A 6,405-nucleotide genomic window follows, 5' to 3' on the forward strand; every position below is an offset into this window, starting at 1 on the left:
AGATGTTTCAATAATTGCCGAAGCGCTGGATCCTAATAAGATGAATAGTTCTAGAGACTTGATTACCTTTTACTGTTTCGTTGCCGACGTGTGAAGAAGTGCAGTTTAACATCGCTACAAGTTATACTATATTTTGTGTACTAAAAAATGTAAATGTTTGATCAAACGCTTCGAAAAACCGTGCGACGCAATGAAATACGCGCACACGCAACGACATCTAATTTAAAGGAAATATTGGACAGACAAAACAGGACATTGTTGTAGCACGCAATGTGTGAAAGAAATATCGAATGTAAGTTTTATGTTGCTTAGATATTTGCTCATGTTCAGTGGTATGGATTCTTTTATGATACATTGATGAGCCATAATGAAATCTTTTTCTTTCTATTCTTGTCTTTAAGTAACCTCAGTGTTCATTTGATGTAATCTAACTATGTTACAGGTCAGCTCTTTACAGCGGTATCTCGGTTGTTTCCGGGATGCTACTAATGTATGCAATCTCAGATTTGATATAACCACTACCAAAACCCACATTCGTGTATCCATTTCCCCCTTTTTTTAATGTTCAGTTAGGTCCCTTAGATATTTGTATCGAAGAATCAGATTGCGTGAAGGCAATCCGGGTAAAATATCAGGCTCAAGCCACTTTTGCGTAATCTGACATTATTCCTTCTGAACACAATCGTTAAAACGTTGCAACGCAGTTCAAAACTCTGCTCTCTCTCTCTCTCTCTCTCTCTCTCTCTCTCTCCGACCTGCACCAAAATCGGCTAAGATATTGCAGTGACGGCAGAATCCAGTATAAACTGCATTATCATTATCTGTAATATTATCTAATCACATTACTATCAATATATCACGTTATCACTATTTGACCTTTTTTTCTTTTTTGCGCGATTTATACTAGAAATTTCAGACAGGTTGCCAACGTGTATGATTGTCCGTTGCACGTCGTGGTTTGTTAGTTTTCGTTTTTATGGTTGCAGGAATTATGTTAGTTGTAATTTTTTTTATTATGTGGTACTGAATTATGTCAGAAACAAGTTTGTTGAAAGTTCTGAATGGAAAAGTACGACGCAGTTCTCTTGCCCAGGGCATTTCCGTACGAGGTCAATCGATAGAATGATAATGTGTTTACTTAGAGACTAGGTAACGTAATGGTAGTATGTTGCTCTCCGTCAATATGGTAACTGATAAAAATACTATAGCTCTAAATACGATAGCCGGCCGTTGTGGCCGAGCGGTTCTAGGCACTTCAGTCTGGTACCGCGCGACAGCTACGGTCGCAGGTTCGAATCCTGCCTCGGGCATGGATGTGTGTGTTGTCCTTAGGTTCAAGTAGTTCTAAGTTCTAGGAGACTGATGACCTCAGATGTTAAGTCCCCTAGTGCTCAGAGCCATATGAACCATTTTTTTTTAAATACGACAAAAATACAATTTTGAACAGTGGATAAGAAAAGGGAGAAAAACTGGAAAGTACTCAAGCTTAAAACTCTGGGGAAAATGTATGGATTAACAGATTACCAATATACATGGTCCAGTCAACGCTAATGTCATCACCACCTTTGTTTAGCGTCAGTGTGCAGTAATTTTTCATAGACAGCAGGTGACAGCATAAGCAGTATAGGGTATATAAGGCATGTTGGGGGAACGCGGCAAAATGGCATAATACAAAACCGGCGTTGAAGCAACTATGGTGCACCAAGGGCCTTAGATCATAGGGGTGAATAACAGCTGCGGAGATCTAAGGACGAGAAGAAGTGCGACAATTCAGTTACTCAATTGACAGCCCAGATGAACCAAGGGGCTACCAACAGAGTCCTCTCAACGACCGTTCAGCAAACGTTTCTGCTTATGGGACTTCAGGGCAGATACGTAGTTCTTGTACCCACACTGACTGCTGTTAATCGGCGACAAAGGCTGGAATTTGCACGTCACTAGCACAATGGACGTTCACTGAGTGGTGACGGGTCTCATTTACAGAACAATCACGTTTAATGATGCATCGGACAAATAGCCGTTGGCGTGAACGTCTGAAAGCCAGCATCGAGCAAAAATCCTCGGAAGGGACTAGGCTGGACGAGGTAGCGTTAAGCTCTGAGGAATGTTTTCATGGCTGTCCCTGTGTGATACCGTCGTCCGGGAAGACTTTCGGATCCACGCAAGTATACGTCAACACTTGGGGGCCATGTCCAACCGTGCACGCAGTTCTCGACTCGATGGTATCGACCAGGAGGACAGTGCAACGTGTCGCACAGCTCACAGTGCTTGTGGTCGGAAGAACACCACGATGAGTTACCGTACTTCTCTGGCCACGAAACTCCCCGGATTTAAACCCAATCGAGAATCTGTGGGACCACCTCGATCGAGCATGGTGCACCATTTAGCCTCAACCGAAAAACATAACGCAGCTGGTAATGGCAGTGGAGCTGGCATTGCTCCACATGCCCTTCTAGAACACGGCTCTCTTCCTGCACGTGTCCGCTGCAAAAGGTGGTTATTCAAGGCCTTTGACAAATTGTGACATTAATCTGATTGGATACTCAAGTGTTAAAGCGTTACGTCGTCGTATTTATGATAATTATATTAGGTTTCCTTGAATTATTGATACCCACAAGGAATGGTGTCTTGTTCAAGACAGCAGCATATCGTTATTTTCCACAACCTGCGGTTGCGCTATGGCTATTTTCGTGGCCGTAAGCTTTTGAGAGAGCGAGGATGTAGTTAGATGGTGGCGTCGATTTTCAGTGCCAATCCGTGGCATGAACGTCGGCAAGGTGGGATAGCTTGATGATACATCGGTGAGTTTTCGTCAAGTAGTGAACCAGTGTTGGGCGGATGACAGAACTAAAGGGACAATGACAATGCCTTTTGGCAAGGAGGGGTGAGGGGAGGGGGGTGGCAGCACATGAATTCAGCGGAATGTTTGGAGCGCGTGGGAAGTAGTTACATAACATGTAAGCTGTGACGTCTTAATAAGAAAGTCATTATCAGCAACAAATTCTCAACGTAGTTCTCGGGAATTCAGTACGTATGGTAAAAAATAAATATCTCTGGTTGCAGTATACCCGCTTCGGTACCGAGATACTGTTTTTAGATCGCTTTTGTTCTCTCTCCCAGCACATTGTGGTCAATGCAAGATACCTATTCTCTCCTTCAGAACCACTCATAAATATATTTTTATGTTGTAAGTGAGTGAGAAGATGAGGAAGCTTAACAAAACGTTAATTATAAATCTAGAGATTTGTTTCGCGTCACGAAACCGTAACAGTGACTGATTTGTACGCGAGCTGCGAGCTTATAATTGCTCGTCACATTTAACTGAAATAATCTCGTATTAGACAACTCTGTCAGAGTATCGTTTCGGAGCAAATGAGAATCTGATGTATTATTAATATTTTGTTCGTGTAATGTGTTCACCCAAGTTCAACAGTAAAAACTTCGCCGAACATCGAAAATTTGGTGACGTGGGCAGGAAATGTATTTTCATGAACTGTGCGTTCATCATGTCAATAATTTGTTGCCGCAAATAAAAATTACGAGAAGAAATAGTGCATCTCTCCCATAGCCCACTAATGCCACATACACATATGTCATTAAATAATTTGTGAGTTTGTTGCTGATACTACACGTTTTTTCTTCTTTTTATGTTTGTTATAAGAATTATCTTGTATTTGACCACATTTAAAGGGAGCTGCCAATCATTCAACAAAGTTTAAATTTTAGTCGTTCAACCCTGAACTTACTTACCATCGTCCAACGACTGTACTTCGCTGCACACATCATCATCACTGAACAATCAGGTAGTGGTGCTGCTGTCCCCAAGAGAACAAATTTGTACGTCGTGAACATTCAAGCATTCATACAGAATAAATGGTGTATTATTTATCTTCCACCAATGTTAAGCCCTCTGAGATATACTGACAAGGGAACCTCCCCATCGCAACCCGCTCAAATTTAGTTATAAGTTGGCACAGTGGATAGGCCTTGAAAAACTGAACACAGATCAATCGAGAAAACAGGAAGAAGTTGTGCGGAGCATTGAAAAAAATAAGCAAAATATACAAACTGTGTAGTCCATGGGCAAGACAGGCAACATCGAGGATAGCTTGAGTTCAGGAATACCGTAGTCCCGTGGTTAGCGTGAGTAGCTGCGTGACGCGGGGTCCGTGGTTCAAGTGTTCCCTCGAGTGAAGGTTTAATTTTTTGTTTTCAGTTTATGTGACAAACTCTTACATTTTCATCACTTTTTTTGGAGTGATTATCAGATTCACAAGAAAACTTAAATCGGGCAAGATAGAAGAATCTTTTTACCCATTCGCCAAGTGTACAAGTTAGGTGGGTCGACAACATACTCCTGTCATGTGACGCACATGCCGTTACCAGTGTCGTATAGAATGTATCAGACGTGTTTTCCTATGGAGGAATCGTTTGACCTATGACCTTGCGATCAAATGTTTTCGGTTCCCATTGGAGAGGCACGTTCGTTCGTCTACTAATCGTACGGTTTTGCGGTGCGGTCGCAAAACACAGACACTAAACTCATTACAGTGAACAGAGACGTCAATGTACGAACGGACACATAATAACTTTGCGAAAATAGCTCGAGGGAAGACTTGAACCACGGACCTCTCGTCCCGCAGCTGCTCACGCTAACCACGGCGTTCCTGAGCTCACACTATCCTTGATGTTGACTATCTTGCGCATGGACTACTCAGTTTGTATATTTTGCTTACTTTTTTCATAGTTCCACAGAACTTCTTCCTGTTTTCTCGATTGATCTGTGTTCAGTTTTTCAAGGTCTATCCACTGTGCCAACTTATAACAAACTCTGAGGGGGGTGCGATGGGGAGGTTCCCTTGTGAGGAATCTGAAATTTCGTTATTTCTTTGAAAAATTCCGACTTACATGGTATTTATTGATTTAATGTGTGTGTTTCCTTGTTGGCGCTTTCCCTTCCCGTAATCTGTTTCTAACTCTAAGTCTATAAATGGCGTTGTTTTCGGTTCACTTGTAGCAGTCTGGCACACGCCACACGCCAACCATTACAGTGGCCTGTAGGAGATGAGGGCTGCTCTATAGTAGTCACGTTTTCAGTCTTTTACCTTGAGCAAAACATAATGCCAGAATCTTCAAAACGTATTTACTACTAAAGCAAACATCGATGCACGCTGTGAGCTTTCCTAAAGAAAAATCACACCAAAGTTTTCTAAACGTGCTGCCAGTAAGATACATCACAACAAGGTTATCGCACAATGTGGGATACACATGTGCGTTAAACAGTCTCAGTCTGTCCATTATGGCCACGGGACATCAGCTAGTACGTATTTCTGGATTCAAAAATGTTTACCAACAGCCGTGTATTTTGGGTTATTTTATTTTATAAATCAAATGTTACCAATTTCGGAAACTCAATATTTCCATCTTCAGGCCCCATACGCTTTCTTCGTATTAACAAGCTTATCGTATGGTGCTATAAAACTGGAGCTGTGGTCCCGGCGGAGGTTGGAGTCCTCCCTCGGGCATGTGTTGTGTGTCTGTCCTTAGGATAATTTAGGTTGTAGTGTGTAAGCTTAGGGACTGATGACCTTAGCAGTTAAGTCCCATAAGATTTCACACACACAAAACTGGAGCTGTAAAACCCGAACCGTTATGCAGCTGATACATGTGAAATCAGTTGCATGATATAGACGGCATAACTGGAACCTTTAAGGAACCATTTGCACTCGAGCACGGACGATATTTAATTTACTGAACTTAGATTATATGTATCGATTTTTTAAGACAAGAGAAGGCAAAACCAAGGAATTAGCGCCGCTCTCTTGTCGCAGCCAGTAGGCATCAGCATACTCTTATGTCATTCGTTGTCCTAGAAGGACGTAATATTTTGTGTGGCTCCACAGTTAGTCATATTATTACTTATTTGCAGAAAAGAGGCGCACAATTAATAAGTCGCTCTAATTAGTGAATTATCTGCAATTATTTACCTAGAATTTTACGTAAGTGTTATTCATATCGTAATGTATATGTTGAAATGAATACATGTTTTGTTTAATCGTATGCTTTTCTCGGTTTTAGTAGTTTTAGTCAACCCATTGTCATGATTGAAGCTGAGGTCAGATATCAGACTTTGTCTACAAAAAATATATAATGAGCCCTGGCCACGTTCCGTACATCTTCGGACGTGCGAAGCTCGATAAATTCACGGCGTAAATTGCATTTACTTTATTGTGTGACCTCAATGAACAATGCTACGTAAGATTTTATGAAACATTAAGAAATTCAGTTCCAATCTCAAAGGCAAAACAAACTTTAATCTATAAATTACTTATCCAAACAATAATAATAATAATAATTATTATTATTATTATTTTATTTTTATTTGTTAAAAACCATAAATGCGAA

The sequence above is a fragment of the Schistocerca cancellata genome, chromosome 6 (genome assembly GCF_023864275.1).
Source record: "Schistocerca cancellata isolate TAMUIC-IGC-003103 chromosome 6, iqSchCanc2.1, whole genome shotgun sequence".
NCBI lineage: Eukaryota > Metazoa > Arthropoda > Insecta > Orthoptera > Acrididae > Schistocerca > Schistocerca cancellata.